We start from the raw sequence: 18,200 nt of genomic DNA, 5'->3' as shown, positions 1-18,200 counted from the left end.
CATGGTGTGCTGGCAAATATGTATGTTGATCTTTAAGGGTTGGACATGGATGTGGCTTGTTGAAGTTCCTATGGCTTGCCTCTAGATATCCCCATAGGTGAGCTGTGACTTTTGGGGTTCCTGAGGTTAGGTGCCAGCCCTGCTCCTACTGGTAGAGGGTGCTATTGGATGGAGGTGATAGATATATAGTATATAGCTTGGCAAGAAGCTAGCAGAGTAGTAGTTGTTACTGGGAGGTGTGGTAACCTATTTTGTCTGTGCTGGATCATCAAAACTCATGATGTAGTTGCAAGAGGGGGAAGCTGGGCATTTCAAGAGGACTTTACAGTTTGGGACTACTCACATTCCTCTGTTTGGCAGTGCCAAAACCCTAGGATACATCTCTTGTAGGCGGGCGCCTCCCCTCAACTCTGCTCTCTCTGAACTCTGCTATGGATTGTTTGTAACCCTAAAGCTGTGTGCCTTTGTCCATCATAGAAATCAGACTTGTACATTAAAATAATCATTTAGTAAATACTTGCAAAGATAATTTCTGGTGTGGACTACTCCTTCTTCTAACCTTTGAGAACAACCCCTGAAAAGAGCCCATTGCAATAGAGTCACAGAGGGTCTATTGCCAGCTAAGCCTAGGACGGGTCTGAGAGTATCCTATGAAAAGCTGGTTATGCCAGGCTGAGTTGCCCTGCTGGTGTTCCCTAAGTGACCTATGATGGCTTCTGAGGGCCCTATGCTCAAAGTACACAAAAATCACCATTGGGCAGGAATGGGTTAAAGAGTAGTAGTGCTTCTCTGCTATATTATCTATCTATCTATCTATCTATCTATCTATCTATCTATCTATCTATCTATCTATCTATCTATCTATCTATCTATCTATCTATCTATCTATCTATCTATCTCTCTATCTATCTATCTATCTAAAGTTTATCTTTGGCAGCTGTTTTGATTAAGCCAGTGATGTCAGGCTAGGAATATGAGCTATTGTCACAACTAGAAATCTTATTCTGATATCTGCCCACAGCCGCATTTGAATCAATGGTGCCTCAGCAACTATAAAGTACTCTCATACCAGTGCCTCATGATAGGGCGCATTTATTCTCTGTGTAACAACTAAAATATCTAATAACAATAGATAGTATTTTTGCACTTTGTAGTAATTTATAGAAGGGTATGTGCTGAGTATTCCTATGCTATACGTGGAATGAACATGTTTTTTTTTTTCATAGAGAAAACTATAATTATAGATGATTAGGGATTGGAGAAGGAGAGTGTTCCTCCCATGAAATCAGGAAATCAGCCAGAGCTCAGAGCGTTCGTTATTTCAGAAAACCACAATGCAGCAACAGTAACGCTACTGTTCATGATTCGGCTTTTTATTCATAAAAGAGTTTTCAGTATTTGGCAGCAAAATGAACCATTTACTGTAGCTTCATTCTGGACATCATTTTTCTTGGCAAGCTTGAACGGCCTAATTTTCTCAGCAGAAGAGACTCTAGACTTCTTCTCAGACACTGACACAGTATTAACGCAGAAAGTGTATAAAAGAAAAATGTACTCAGTTAGACATCAGAGGTTTTGATTGATATAAAAAAGTAAAATATATTTCGGAAACTCTTTTTCAAGCTGAAATTGATCTTTGTTCTGTTGTTGTTATTTGTGTGTGAGATAAAACATTATTTATCGCAAAATCTATGGCCAGCTTTTTGTTTTGGGCACAGTGGCAAAGGGTTGGAATCTCTGTTAGATTTTTTTTTCTTTGTCTATCTGTGCCCTATTGGAAAGACTTAAGTTCACTTCCTGTCCCTGAGACAAAATTGGAACTGAGGGAAAATCTCTCCAAAATGTGGGAAAATGCCCCCTTACACACTTGTCACCATAGTAGGTATCTCCACTGGAAGATTTCAGCATGCCCTCAGTTATGGTGACAGTCATAAGATTTTTAATTTCCTGTTGCTCCATGTCCTGATGGCAATGGTTCTCCAAGACAAATAGAGTGGGTTAAGCTTTGGGGATACAAGCGGCAATAAAAACCATGAATTAATCACTACCTACACAATCAAAAACTACCAAAAAAGTATCTGGTAATCGCCCTATCTTGTGTTTTTTTATCACCCTCACAACTGGGCCAGGGATGTGGGGAAGAAGCTCTTGTCCGCACAAGGTAAATGTCCCACAACATTGCAGGCTTAAGGCTGGGTTCACACTGCCGCACAGAGCGGCTCACAGCAGGGGTCCAGTGCATCCCTGTTCACCGTTTTAGATCCGATTTCAGTCCGAATTTTGGGCTGAATTTGGACCTGAAACAGACCAGAAGATGCACAGGATTCCTGTGCAATTCGCTCCGGAGCCGCTCCGTGAACCAGCTCCATAGAAAGCTGGTCACAAACTCCTGACATGCTAATTGGATGTGGGGAAACCTTTAAGTACCATTAAAACATACACTCTCTACAAAATACCTGTCTTGTGGACTCTACCGACCCATAAAGAACTCTTACATTAACATAACCATATTTCAGTACATAAAAAAATCAAAGCTGGAGTATATCCTTTTAAGAGAGTTGTTTATTAACACACAAATTAAAACTATACACTATGGACTTAAGCATATAAAACATCTGGGCTACCTAGACATGTGGAGCATATATTGTATTAAAAACACTCTTCCCAACCTATAATCAATATACTATATAGGCTTAATTAACATCTATAAATAGATGCCTCTCATCAATATTATACTGTATTGTAAAATTTCAAAGAAACTGCTGCCCTCACTAAATCACAATTAATAAACTTGAATATCCTTTCTCCCATATCTTGTTGTAAAACATGGTCCCTGCTGATGCTGAGCAGTATTTCATTTTTTTCCCTGCATTGATAGAGATCCCCCTGCCAGTGCCCTGCGGACTATGCAACTTTTACTCAAAAGCTTGCACGTTTGCCTTGAGAAAGGTCAGAAAAAATAACAAGATACAGCTCCCTAAAATTTCAGTGGGGTTCGGGTTATGGTTACCACTCTCCCTGTTCCTTAAGACAGGCTTCGGCCACTTGGTGGAGCAGTCTACACATTGCATTGCACAGGTAAGATACAGGGATTTCCTTTTCTGTCTTTTTGGGATTCAAAAGCCACAGAAGGCAAGCTGGCCCACCATGCATGCGCAATTGGCTACAGAGTCCAGCAGAGCCATATTTGAGTGGCTAAGGTGCCTGAGCAGTGCAGGTTGGACAATGCCACAAGGGATAAGGATCATAATGAGAAGCAATACATAGTCCACAAGTGATTCTGATGATTATATACTCTTACTAAACACTCCTTTAGCTTGCTTTTCGGAGATTTGCTACCCAATAGATAGATACTGACTGGTAACTGGTCTGTCAGAATTCATCTAGAGGAGAATAATGAAATGTTATTTCTTAGCTCCTGAACCAGTGGCGCCCTTCCTTCTTGACCCCTCCAGCTTTTCATAAGCCTCACCCCTTATAGAACTCGCCCACTCCGTCCCCTGTATTACACTTGCTTCCACCCATAGTGTCAGGAGTATAGAGCTCAGCATCACAGGACAGAGTATACATCCCCAGAATCACAGGACAGAGTATACAGCTCAGCCTCACAGATCAGGGTATACAGCTCAGCATTACAGATCAGGGTAAACAGCTCAGCCTCACAGATCAGGGTATATAGCTCAGCATTACAGATCAGGGTATATAGCTCAGCCTCACAGATCAGGGTATATAGCTCAGCATTACAGATCAGGGTGTATAGCTCAGCATTACAGATCAGGGTATACAGCTCAGCATTACAGGTCAAGGTATACAGCTCAGCATTACAGGTCAGGGTATATAGCTCAGCATTACAGATCAGGGTATATAGCTAACCCTTTACAGATCAGGGTATGACGGTATACATCATCTGTCATGTATACAGCTAGCTACCTTCCTGTATATAGAGACCTTCCTCCATCATCACTGACTGCAGATAGACATCATCTATCCTGTATAGAAGCTATATATACAGTAACAAGACAGATGATGTATATCTGCATGGAGGAAGGTCTCTAGCTGTATACACTACAAGGACAAGGACAGATGTACTAACAATTTGTGAGTTATTTATTTAAACTGCTTCTAACTTACTAATCAATAACACCATAATGGCGAAACCCTCTAATGTATGGAGATCTCAATAAGCTTCAGTATCACCATAATACCGGTCTCTGTGATATGTAACGTCACATATAATACACATCACACTGAAAATAAGACATAAAAAATTACTGCAAACTTAGCATGGACGATGGAAAAACCCTTCTACAGATATTTGGCTGTGGACTGTGTCAGTAAAGCAGTGGACAGTGTCAGTAGGGCAGTGGACTGTGTCCATTGCTTATCAGTGCAGCCTATCAGTGCCCATAAGTTCAGCCTCATCAGTGCAGCATATCTGTGCCCACCAGTGCCCATCATTGTGGTCTCATCTGTGCCCACCAGTGCGGTCTCATCTGTGCCCACCAGTGCAGCCTATCTGTGCCCACCAGTGCCCATAAGTCTAGTCTCATCTGTGCCCATCAGTGCAGTCTATCTGTGCCCACCAGTGCCCATAAGTGCGGTCTCATCTGTGCCCATCACTACGGTCTCATCTGTGCCCACCAGTGCAGCCTATCTGTGCCCACCAGTGCCCATAAGTGCAGTCTCATTTGTGCCCATCACTGCAGTCTCATCTGTGCCTACCAGTGCAGCCTATCTGTGCCCACATGTGCCCATAAGTGTGGTCTCATCTCTGCCCACCAGAGCCGTCTCATCTGTGCCCACTAGTGTGGTCTCATCTGTGCCCACCAGAGCAGTCTCATCTGTGCCCACCAGAACGGTCTCATCTGTGCCCCCCAGCTGTATACACTACACAGAACAGAAGTAATCAAAATTTGTGTATATCTGTGTAGTAGTGTATACAGCTATATACACCCACCTTCTTCCTTCTTGTATATAGAGACTCTCTATATACAGGAAGGAAGAAGGTGGGTGTATATAGCTGTATACACTACTACACAGATAATATACTCAAATTGTGAGTACATCTATCCTGTTTAGTGTATACATCTATATACACCCACCTTCTTCCTACTTGTATATAGAGAGGACAGGAAGAAAGAAGGTGGGTGTATATAGCTGTATACACTAGACAGGATAGATGTATCACACAATTTGTGTATATGTAGTGTATACAGCTATATGTGTGTGACATCCAGGTAGAGCAGAAAGAAATAATCCCCAAATGATGGCTCCAGTGTGATCATCCGTCCTGGTCTGGGCCCAGTCTGAGGTAGAAGAGAATGACTGACTCTGCAGAGAAGCGTAGGGAAGTGTGTGCGGAGGAACGGAGGGACGGCTGGATCTCACAAGTGAAGTGAGTAAGAACCTCAGTCAGGAGAAGTCTGACTGAAGCAGCGGCTGAGCCTGAGGTCCGCGGCGCCGGCATTTACTGTTATTGCTCAGGCCTTACTCAATCCATGCGTTGAGTCGACTCCTCAGTCACAGATCACGGTAAGTGATGCCCGGGAAACCGGAAAAGCAACACCCACCTCCCTCCGGTCCCCGCCAATCAAAAACAGACAAGGGACACAGTGTAGAGTAGGAGTGCTGGAGCGCATCGCTTGCAACCTGAACACTCCCTAAACACAGGCAAATCAGCTTCCCAGCTTGCAGTCAGCTGATTGCAAGCTGGGTAGCTTCCCATAGACCGCTGTGTGTCTGGCACCCGGACACTCTTAAAGTGACCTTTTTTTTATTAGCTTGGGGGGGGGGGGGGGGCGCATGGGCTGCCACTGTCCTGAACACAGATTATGACTAGCTATATTCCTTCGTGTCATTTCCTCTTGTGATTCTAAAGAGCAATTTGGGAAGAGAAGTCTATGACTAATTGTTTTAGGGTATGTTAAAAAAGGGTACATAAAAGAGCTAAAATTGAGCATGGTCAGTAGGGTAACCCAGGATTTCATTTTTAATGTCTGGGAACCTTAGCTCAGGTGCTATGTTCAGGTTTCACAGATTTGTGTCTGGGTTTGGAGAACAGTCTGCAAATCCATACCCAGGTTTATTTGCTGTCATTCTTGGACATATGGGTCTGTGTCTAAGGACACAGGCAGTGTGGCTCAGTCAATGTCACTTACCAATGTGTATACGCCCACATCTGTGACTCTATAGTCACATGGGCTGTTCAGATGTGATAGGGAGGAAATTATCAGGGTATAAAATACAATGAAAACTGAGCATGTGCACTAGCTGCCAACACGCCTCTGCAAAATACCGAACTGCAGTGGGTACATGGACAGAAGGAGGAGATAGAGAACAGGAGGATCAACCAGTTTTTTTGCAGAATACATAAAATGAATCCCCAAATGACTGAGTCAGTAATACACCATTTTTAATGTTGTAGGTTTAATGACACTGTAAGGGAATATCAAAACTCTGCAGAGAGGTAGTTGAGCTCACAAAGATAGAAGTAATCCTCTCTGCAGCCTCCTGCCCAGCTTTGCAACATGTGCTTGAGATTAATTGCCATACATAAAAAATGCAGTGTCAGTTGGTAAATTTGAACTTCAAATCATAATTGTCTCTGGAACTTATTACATGCTTAATACCGTGTTACAAGAACCAGTTCATAATTGTACACTGGTTTTGGCACATAAGAAATAATATAAGCATATGCATTGTTGTCTTAATTTTGTAGTACAAGCCACCAGTTTCCACTAAGGCCAGAAAAGAAAACCCTTGGTACAATGGCTTAATTGTTGTGTTAGTCAATGTGCAGCAACATAGTCTGCTTAATGATGACTGATTCACCTTACGCTCCTGCACTAAACGCATTTCTGGACCACAAGTGAAACACATACCTTTGTCCGAAAATGTATCATCCAGGATGTTCATTGGAACTAGGAAGCATGCCTAGATTTTCCATTTACAGAGTGCAAATGCTTCACATATTTGCTCGGTCCTTAACTCAGTATTGCAGTATATATAGATGTATATTGCTGTACAGACAAATAGTTCTTTATCCAAAGTTGCAGACAGTTCTTTATTTTCTTAGTCTGGAGAAGCGGACAAGTAAAAGCTGAAAGACTTTTATGAGTGTTTTGTAAAAATAGACGTATACTGGAAAGCCAATGTAGAATGCCATACTGATTGCGTTTATTTTTTTATTTTTGGATTGAGTACAGAATGATGATTTTTTTTATCTTTGACCCATAAAGGAGAATTCACTTAAACTCCTGTCCCAGAGACACAGCAGGAAAAAAGAGGAAGTATCCTCAAAATGAGAGCAAACAGTTGTCTCTTAAACTTGTGCCTTCACTGCAATATGTCCTTAGCTCTAGTTCTGTTGACAGGCATAAAATCTTTATTTCCTCACACTCTCTGCCCCTGTGTCATTGGACCCTTCCCTACTGTGTACAAAACAATAAAAGGTTTTGGCTTTAGCAAAATTTTGTGCACAACAGTCACTTCACAGACTCACATAGACAGCACTAGAGAGAGTCAGTGGGGCTGTTTAATAAAGGAGTAGAATGTCTTCTTGACCTAGTGGAGCTGCGCTCACTTTAAGGCTAGGTTTTGACTATTGCGACCCCCAAAGTCGCGTGATTTACAGCGTGACTTTGCAATGCGATTTTTGGTGCAATGTCATGCGACTGGTGAGAACCATGGGAGAACAAGTTGCACCGAAGTCAGAACAAAATAGTACAAAAACCTTTTTTGGAATTGCTGCGACTTGAGTCACACCAATTAGAACGGGGACCATTGAAATACATGGATTTTGACTTGTCATGCAACTTCACATGTATCCAGTCGCACAACAACACGCAGTAGTGGAAACAGAGCCTTAGTGATCAGTCTTAAGCACAGGAAATGAAAATACAGAACTTCCCTTGTAGATGATTGGATAATTGAAAAAAGCACATCTTGGAGATTTGGGACCCTAAACATTTGTTACCCTATTGATAATAGTTGGACTACATTAGGTGGATGAATCTGTCTGTGTTCAATTTGCAGAGAGTTTGAAGAATCTTGTTAAAAACTTGGTGGAATTTTTTGAGCCTAAATTTTCCACTAAATCTATGGGAGATAAATCCTTTAATTACATTCTGGCCATTTTTAGGGCTAATAGGCAAACTATTGAAAAAAAGGCACTGTCATGGACAATAAGTACCAATGCAAAAAAGTAGCATATAGCAGGGAGAGGGTTTTTTCATGCAGCTTGGGAGATAACATTGAAATACAGAAATCCTTTAACTCTGTAGCTGCCAGGCCTTGCTTTTTACTTTCAACCTCAGTGGCTCAGACTAATTTTGCTATTTTCTACTTTTTATCAAATTTCACTACTATTTCTTACTTATGGCTTTGAGAGTTTGTAAAATATCTCTAGATGGGGGGTACCACTGGATTGGTTCAAGTCCAATGAGGTGCCTATATTTAAAAAAAGGATCAAGTCGTTTCCAGGTAACTACAGACCAGTTAGTTTAACTTCAATAGTCAGGAAGCTACGGAAGAGTTTATAAAAAGAACACATAGAAGACTTTTTGTTGGAAAACAATATTTTAAGCAATAGACAGCACAGAATTATGAAAGATAGAAGTTGTCAAACGAATCTGATTTATTTTTTTGAGGAAGTAAGCAAAACCTTAGTCAAAAAGAGTGGCCGTGGATGTGGTATACTTGGATTTTGCCAAATCGTTTGACACAGTTCCCAACACATAACTAATGTATAAGTTAAAGCAGTGTTTCTCAACCTTTTTTTAGTCAAGGCACCCTTTAAAATTATGGACAGTCTTGAGGCACACCATTCTAAAATGTAAAAATCTATTCTAATAGTTTTACATAATGCAGCAACAGCCATACATGTAGGACACCCAACCTTAGAGATGATATTTTCTTTCAAAGCAAATACACTTTTGCACACTGGTACTGACTAGTATTCCCATGTTTCTCTTCTCCCTCATTTTTTCTCCATCAGTCTGCTAATGTGACCCCAGTGCTGAGGGAAAGGGTCAGAGGATTGTCAAACAAGGATGCTGTGGAGGCGACAGGGTCTAGAAAGTCATAATACTGCATAATGAAAACCCATGGCTTTGTGTAACTAAAAGGCAGGCTTTATCCATCTGCTGGCTTGTATACATTTTTTGATAAATTTTTAGGCATTTTGCTAAGGCACCCCTGATGAAGCTTTAAGGCACCCTGGTTGAAAAGGCTGTGTTAAAGTCTATATAGGCTTAGAAAATGAAGTTTGTAAATGGTTAGAAAACTAGTTAAAAACATATTCAGAGAATAGTGAATAATGATTCATTTTCTGACTGGTTATTAGTGGTGTACCTCAAGGCTCAATGCTGGGACCCTTACTTTTTTTTTTTTTTTTTTACAGTATTGAGAGAGAGAGAGAGAGAGAGAGAGAGAGAGAGAGAGAGAGAGAGAGAGAGATACCCTGTACAATTCACAAAATGGAGATTGGAGAAATGGAGGAAGTGCAGAAAAGGGCAATAAAAAAAGGCAAAGAGGAACTCAGCCATGAGGGAAAGATTAGCTGAACTAAATGTATTCCCTTGTGAGAGAAGGCGATTAAAGGGGGATATGTTCACCATGTATGAATACATGAGTGGTCCATATAGTGAACTTGTAGGAGTATTCATTACAAAAAACAAGGGGCACCCTTCATCTGGGAGAAAATAGATTTAACCTCCATATAGGGGTAGACTTCTTCAAGTGGGAGTAAACTCCCATGCATCATTTTACCTATAGGTAAGCCTATACTAAGGCTTACCTATAGGTACTGTAAATATCTCCTAAACATGCACTGATTAGGAGGTATTTACTGTACATGCAGCCAGTGACATCACTGGCGCATGTGCTCTGAAGGAACGTCCACCCGAGTCCTGTGCTGTAATCGGTGGCTCCTACGCGCATGCACTGGAGTGACCTCATTGCAGCTCCAGCCATTCATGCACTCGCATGAACCCAGAAGGAAGACCAGGTGAAGAAGGAAGCCTTGTCAGCAGTGACAGCGTGCCGCTGGAAGGCTTCGTTCTAAGGTAAGTTTGACATAATGTGTTAGTATGCAATGTGAGGTATACTTACCTCTCTCTCTCATTCTCATGCCCCTACATTTGAAGACCTGAAGGCCATTTTTGTACCGAAAATATAAAAATAATTTATACTTACCTGTTCTGTGCAAGGATTTTGCTCAGAGGGACCCCTTACCTCCTCTTCTGGATTCCCCTGCAGGCACTCTCCACTCCTCCTCTTCTGTGTGTACCCCCATAGCAAGCCGTGTGCTATGGTGGCATATGTGCGGACAGTCTCCCAAACCAGGTTGTGTGCATCTATAGACACACACAGTGCAGCTCAACCAATTCCCCTCCGCTCCCTCCTCATAGGATTTGACTGACAGCAGCAGGAGCCAATGGTTCCCACTGTCTCAGTCTGTCCTGTGAGACTAGCGCTGCTGTAGATGGGCATGGCACTGGATCGGGAGAGGTAACAGATAAGTATTTGGGGAAGGGGGGAAGTGGCAGGGCTGGGCTCAGCCCTTAATTCTTAGCCCTTAATTGGCCGCTCAGCTGTCGGCTAATTGCCAACTCCTATCTCTCCACAGTGACTCACCTCTTGATGATATCCTGCTTGGCAGTCCAGCCTACTTAAGCTGTCCAGCCCAGATGATCTCTGCCTTCACCTTGGTCACATCTCTAGAGATGCGGTCCTGTATTCCTGTTAAAGACTTGCTTGGCTGACATTCCTTCTGGCTCCAGATCCTGCTTGCTGTTCTACTACGCTCATCTCTTGCTCCCTGACGTTTTGGCTTGTCTGACTATCCGTTCCGGTTCCTGGACTCTGACAATGTTTTCACTATGTTTACTTTGTTTACCTTTTTTTTTTATTATTATTATTATTATTATTATTATTAATAATATTAATTAATATTATATTAGTGAGATTTAACTGTCTGTCTCAGTCTGATTCACGGTTTTTGACAATAGGCAGAGGCCATGAATTCAGAAGATGCAGTCAATCCACTTGTTGGTAATATTTTTTCCAGATTGGATGAGCAGGATAACTGCATGGGTCAGTTTGCCATGGCGTTACAAACGCTCCTGAGTCACACGGCTCACCTGGAATCTCCCACTGTGGCTGCTCCGGTGCAACATGTATTGCAGGCCATCCCTGCTGCTGCTCCAGTCTCTGTGCAGGCACACGCCTTGAGTATTACCCCTATAAGAGGTATGCCTGGTTCTGCTCTGCTTCCCCAGTGATTTGGGGGTGATCCAGTCCAATGCAGAGGGTTTCTCAACCAGGTTGAGATATACTTTAAGATGCTGCCCCAGGCGTTTCCCACTGACAGAAGCAAAGTAGGTTTCGTGATATCTTTGCTTTCTGAGAGAGCCATGGCCAGGGCAAACCCTCTATGAGAGACGCAAAAACCTGTTGTCTTGAGTTACCCTGAGTTTGTGGCTTCCTTTAAAAGGGTATTTGATGTTCCCGCACGCTCCGCTTCTGCTGCCAAGTGCCTCATGTCCATCAGAGTACGAAAACTGTTGCCGATTACGCCATTGAATTTTGTACTCTGGCAGCAAAGGTTGCTTGGAACAATGAGTTCCTTGTGGCTGCTTTTTCTCATGGAATCTCGGATACCATCAAGGATGAGATAGCAGCCCGAGATATACCCACTGAGCTGGAGAAGTTGATCACGTTTGCCATCCTTATTGACTCCAGACTCAGAGAAAGACTCTCTTTTAAGGAGGGCTTGCAGAAGCCTCCTGTATATTTGTCTCTGAGCTTTGCAGTCCCACTCTTGCCTCCCTCACCTCCCAAGCATCCTGGTACAGAGTCAGTCAGTAAAGAAGAACACATACACTTGGGCTTCACGCGTCTCTCTGTGGATGAGAGAACCCTTTGGAGGAGGGAGAGATTGTGCCTTTATTGTGGCCAGGCAGGTCACTTTTTGAAGTCTTGTCCTACCCATCCAGGGAATGCCCAAACCCTGAGGTCCTGTCACGGACAGACCTTAGGAGTTGTCTGTTGAGATACAGGCTCTAATCGACTCTGGGGCTGCAGGCCTGTTCATTGATGCTGCCTTTGTATCGAAGCACTCGATTCCGCTGCAGCTGCGCGACCCTCCACTTGCCATTGAGGCTCTTGACGGGAGACCTCTACAGCCTGCCCATGTGACTCATGAGACTGTTCCGTTGTCCATGGCCGTAGGGGCTCTTCACCATGAGATAATCCAGTTCCAAGTTATTTCCTCACCTAAGTTTCCACTGGTTATTGACTATCCTTGGTTACAGAGGCACGACAGCTCTTTTGATTGGCTCAATGCTGATGTTCTCTCCTGGTCCCCACAATGCAGTAAGACATGCTTCCAGAAGGTAGCCAAGGTCCTGTGCACTTCTTCTCTCTCCTCCCTGCCGAAGGAGTACCGCGATTTTAACGATATCTTTGACAAAGGTAAAGCCGGTAGTTTGCCTCCACACCGGTCATATGATTGAGCAATTGACCTTCAACCTGGTGCCATACCCCCTCATGGCCGGGTTTACTCTTTGTCGGTCTTGGAGCATAAAGCCATGGAGGAGTATGTTGCAGACGCACTTTCTCGTGGTTTCATCCACAAATCCTCGTCTGCTGCTGGTGCTGGTTTCTTCTTTGTGAAGAAGAAGAGTGGTGAAATGAGACCTTGTATTGATTACAGGGGTCTCAGTCATTTCACGATTAAAGCCTTGTATACACGATTCATTTCGCGCTTTTCAGTTTGTTTCTGAACATCCGTTCATCAACCAGCCGTGTTGCAGAATCGGAGGAGATAACGTGTTATTTATTATTGGCCTTGGAGTTATTGCTTTGACCCAAGTCCAGTCCAGGAACAGGAGGAGGAGGATTGATTGGACCAAAAATTGGTTGCTTTATTAATCGTGATCAATTATGTCATATGCCTTTGCTGTGGGAGCTCCAGGAGAATAATCCAGATGTTTTTTGGAATTATTTCCGGGTGACAGACCCCTGCTTTCACCAACTCTTGGCATTGTTGACCCCCTGTATTAAGAAGCAGGACACATGCATGAGATTTTATTTTATTTTTTGGTTAAATAATGATTTGATTTGGTATATTTTCTATATTTTTGGATGCATAGAATGCACTTTTTGGTAAAATTCTTTTGGCAGACAGCATGTCTAATTTTATTTGTTTTCCTTTTTTAATGCACAATAAAAAAAAATTGTGGAGAATAATACTTGGCTATGTGTTTTACTTCAAATGACAGTTTGGGAGTAGGCAGTTACATTTTAAAAAATACAATGTCTTAAAAACTACGTGATAATGGTGTTGTAGTAACTTGCACCATAAAAAAACAAAAAAAACAAGCATAATAATATTATTCTTGATATCACTAGAAAAAAAAAGCCTTTGAAAATTCGTTTGCAATAACTCCATCAGTATCACCAGCAAACCAGCTTCATTACTATCCCATTAAAGAAGAAGAGAATGTGCACTACATTTCGAGATTTCAGAATTTGCCACGTCACAAATGTTAATTCTGCAATACAAACACTAGTTTACAAGACTGACTACTTCTGGCTCGTCCTTGCTTCCGAGCATGTGTGTTTGTGCTTTGGACTTTTGTCCGACGGACTTGTGTACACACACTCGGAAAATCTGACAACAGACATTTGTCCGTGGAAAATTTTAAAGCCTGCCATCCAACATTTGTCTGCGGAAAATCCAACAACAATTGTCCGATGGAGCGTATAAACGGCCCGATTTTCTGCCAACAGCCTGTCATCACACATTTCCTGTTGGAAAATCCGATCGTGTGTACGCGGCTTAAGAATGCCTATCCGATTCTGTTGATTATGGAGTTATATGACCGCCTCAAGGGAGCAACGGTTTTCACGAAGCTTGATTTGAGAGGGGCATACTATCTTGTGAGAATTAAGGAGGGCAATGAGTGGAAAACTGCGTTTAATACCAGAGCAGGCCATTATGAGTACCTCGTAATGCCTTTTGGCCTTTGTAGCACCCCGGCAGTTTTCCAGGAATTTATTAACGATGTCCTTTGGGACTTGTTGCAGTTATGTGTGGTGGTTTATCTCGACGATATCCTCATATTTTCCAAGTCCCTGGAGAGCCACCACACAGGTGTCTGTCGTGTGCTTCAGAAACTAAGCGATAACAATCTCTATTGTAAGTTGGAGAAGCGCGAATTCCCTCGTGAACAGGTTAAATTCCTGGGTTATGTCATTTCAACTGCTGGTTTTTTCGAGGGACCCAGAGAAACTTTCAACAGTCCTACAGTGGCCCTGACCCGTGGGTTTACGTCCTCTGCAGCGTTTTCTTGGCTTTGCCAACTATTATCGGAAGTTTATTCGTAACTTCTCGTCTCTGTTCAAGCCTCTGACTGATATGACCAGAAAGGACGGTAACCCACAGTGTTGGTCTCCGGAGTCCATTAAGGCCTTTGAAAATCTCAAGGCTGCCTTTGTTTCTGCTCCTGTGTTGGCACATCCTGATCCTACGTTACCTTTTATCCTTGAGGTTAATGCTTCTGAGACTGGAGTTGGAGCCCTTCTGTCTCAATGTCCTACCTCTGAGAGCACTATGCATCCTTGTGACTACTTTTCCAAGAAATTGTCACCTGCGGAATGCAATTACGAGATTGATGATGGAGAGCTGTTAGCGATCATTTTAGCCCTGAAAGAATGGAGGCATCTCCTCGAAGGTACCACTGTGCCGGTTCTCATTCTTACTGACCATAAGAATCTCACATTCTTGTCTGAGGCTAAACGCTTCTCTCCCAGAAGGGTGCGATGGGCTCTTTTCTTGTCTAGTTTCAATTCCATTGTCTCATTCTTACCCAGTACTAAGAATGTAAAGGCTGATGCTTTGTCATGACAATTTTCCTCCACGTCCAAGATGGAGTCAATTCCGGTTCCTGTGATTCTTCCTGATCGTATTCTGGCTATGGTTCGCACCATTCTCACTTCTCCTTTGGGTGACAAAATTCTTGCTGCTCAGGTTCATGCTCCTCCTGAGAAACCTTGTGACCGCTGCTTTGTCCCAGAGAGTCTCCATACTGCCATGCTCCAGACTTACCATTCTCCCAAGGCTGCTGACCACCCTGGGAAGAATCAACTCTTTTGGGCCATTTCCCAACAATTCTGGTGGCCTAGTCTTCATGCTGATGTAACTGCCTTCGTAGCTGTCTGTTCCGTGTGTGCTCAGAGTAAGACTCCATGACACCTTCCAGTGGGCCTCCTACAACCCATACCCAATGGAGAGAGGCCCTGGACCCACCTGTCTATGGATTTCATTGTGGAGTTACCCAACTCCCAGGGCAACACAGTTATCCTTATTATGGTTGACCGGTCCTCAAAAAAGTCTCATTGTATTCCATTTAAGAAGTTGCCCACTTCTAAGGAACTGGCTTTCATTTTTGCTTGGGATATCTTTTGCTTGCATGGGCTACCTAAGGTGATTGTCTCGGACAGGGGTAGTCAGTTTGTGTCCCGGTTCTGGCGAGCCTTTTGTGCACAGTTGGGAATTCAGCTTGCTTTCTCCTCTGCGTATCACCCGCATTCTAATGGGGCCGCAGAACGAGCCAATCAGTTCTTGGAGCAATTCCTACATTGCTATATTTCTGACAAGTTGTAACAACCGGTCAGACCTCTTACCGTGGGTGGAGTTTGCTCACAATAGTGCCTTGAATTCTGTTTCCTGATTGTCCCTGTTTACGGCAAACTATGGTTTCCAACCTTCAATGTTGCCTGACGCATTCGTTTCGCAGAGTATTCCTGCGTTAGAGGAGCATCTCCATGGTCTTCATTCCACTTGGGCACAAGTCCAGGAGGCTTTGCAACATGCTAATGGTAGGTACAGACTCCATGCTGACCGCAGATGCCTGCCTGTGCCTTCCTACCAGGTTGGGGACAGGGTCTGGCTGTCATCTCGCAACCTCTGACTTCCTGTTCCCTCTCTGAAGTTCGCACCTCAGTTTATTGGACCTTTCCGTATTCTTCGCAGGCTTACGCATTAGACCTTCCTTCTAATATGCGTATCTCAAATGTATTTCATGTCTCCTTATTAAAACCTTTGGTCTGCAACCGCTTTACCACCTCGGTGCCTCATCCTCACCCTGTACAGGTTGAGAACCATGAGGAGTATAAAGTACAGTCCATTGTCGACTCCCGTAGGTTTCGTGGGCGAATACAGTACCTGGTACATTGGAAAGGGTACGGTCCGGAGGAACGCACTTGGGTCTCATCCTTGGACGTACATGCCCCTGTCCTCCACCGTGATTTCCATAGACGTTTTCCCCTCAAGCCTGGTGGTCCTCCGAGGGGGAGGGGTCATTGAGGAGGGGGTACTGTCAGGGTTGGGCTCAGCCCTTCCTTCTCTGAGCTGGCCGCTCAGCTGTCGCCTAATTGCCAGCTCCTATCTCTCCACAGTGACTCACCTCTTGATGATTTCCTGCTCGTCAGTCCTGCCAACTTAAGCCGTCCAGCCCAGATGATCTCTGCCTTCACCTTGGTCACATCTCTAGAGACGCTCTCCTGTGTTCCTGTTAAAGACTTGCTTGGCTGACATTCCTTACCTCCCCTTCTGGATTCCCCTGCAGGCACTCTCCACTCCTCCTCTTCTGTGTGTACCCCCATAGCAAGCCGTGTGCTATGGTGGCATATGTGCGGACATGCTCCCAAACCAGGTTGTGTGCATCTATAGACACACACAGTGCAGCTTAACCAATTCCCCTCCGCTCCCTCCTCATAGGATTTGACTGACAGCAGCAGGAGCCAATGGTTCCCACTGTCTCAGTCTGTCCTGTGAGACTAGCGCTGCTGTAGATGGGCATGGCACTGGATCGGGAGAGGTAACAGATAAGTATTTGGGGAAGGGGGGAAGTGTCAGGGCTGGGCTCAGCCCTTAATTCTTAGCCCTTAATTGGCCGCTCAGCTGTCGGCTAAATGCCAGCTCCCATCTCTCCACAGTGACTCACCTCTTGATGATATCCTGCTCGTCAGTCCTGCCAACTTAAGCCGTCCAGCCCAGATGATCTCTGCCTTCACCTTGGTCACATCTCTAGAGACGCTCTCCTGTGTTCCTGTTAAAGACTTGCTTGGCTGACATTCCTTCTGGCTCCAGATCCTGCTTGCTGTTCTACTACGCTCATCTCTGGCCCCCTGATGTTTTGGCTTGTCTGACTATCCGTTCCGATTCCTGAACTCTGGCTATGTTTTGACTACGTTTACTCTGTTTACCTTTTTTATTATTATTAAACAAGTGAGATTTAACAGTACATCTTTCTCAGTCTAATTCATGGTTTCTAACAGGAAGGAACAGCTAGTGGAAGGTTTTTTACCTTAACACAGGGAATGCGTTAAGGTAAAAAAAACAACTTTTGACTTAACCACTTGAAACCTGAGAAAATGTAAGGCAGTTTGATGGTTCATGACCACCCTCTAATTCTACTCTTATGACATATAGTCAGCTTCATAACAAAGCGTAGGTTCACACAAAAATTGAACCTCCGCTTTTCAGAACCCTCTCCCCCTCCGGTGTTACATTTGGCACCTTTCAGGGGGGAGGGGGGTGCAAATACCTGTCTAAGACAGGTATTTGCACCCACTTCTGGGCATAGACTCCCACGGGAGTCTATGCCTCTTCCCGTCCTGTTGAGCTGTCTGCTTGGACACACACGGGTCCCAGAGACAGCACAGACCGTTCAGATTGCGCTGCGTGACTCGCGCATGCGCAGTAGGGAACCGGGAAGTGAAGCCGCAAGGCTTCATTTTCTGATACCCATACCAAAGATGGCGGCGGCAGCATCCGAGGACCGAGGGACGGTTTGGCCTCAGGTGCCGACATCGCTGGACCCTGTGACAGGTAAGTGTCCATATTTTAAAAGTTAGCATCTGCAGTATTTGTAGCTGCTGACTTTTTTTTTAAAAATTTGCAGGACTCCCTCTTTAACCCTTTTGGGAAATATAAAGTTTTACTTCTGCACTTAGAGGCGCCTTTTTTTCTTTTCATTTTACTTCCAGAGTTTGCTTCTCTCTTCAAGTGCTGCCGGAAGTGCACGAAGACCGTCTTCTATTTCAACATAGACTGATATCTGCTTGGTCTGTTACTCAGAGCGCCCTTATGCCGTGTACACACTGCCGGACTTTTCGACCAAACTTGTCCG

The sequence above is a fragment of the Aquarana catesbeiana genome, linkage group LG02 (genome assembly GCF_042186555.1).
Source record: "Aquarana catesbeiana isolate 2022-GZ linkage group LG02, ASM4218655v1, whole genome shotgun sequence".
NCBI lineage: Eukaryota > Metazoa > Chordata > Amphibia > Anura > Ranidae > Aquarana > Aquarana catesbeiana.
This window is presented reverse-complemented; position numbering follows the sequence as displayed.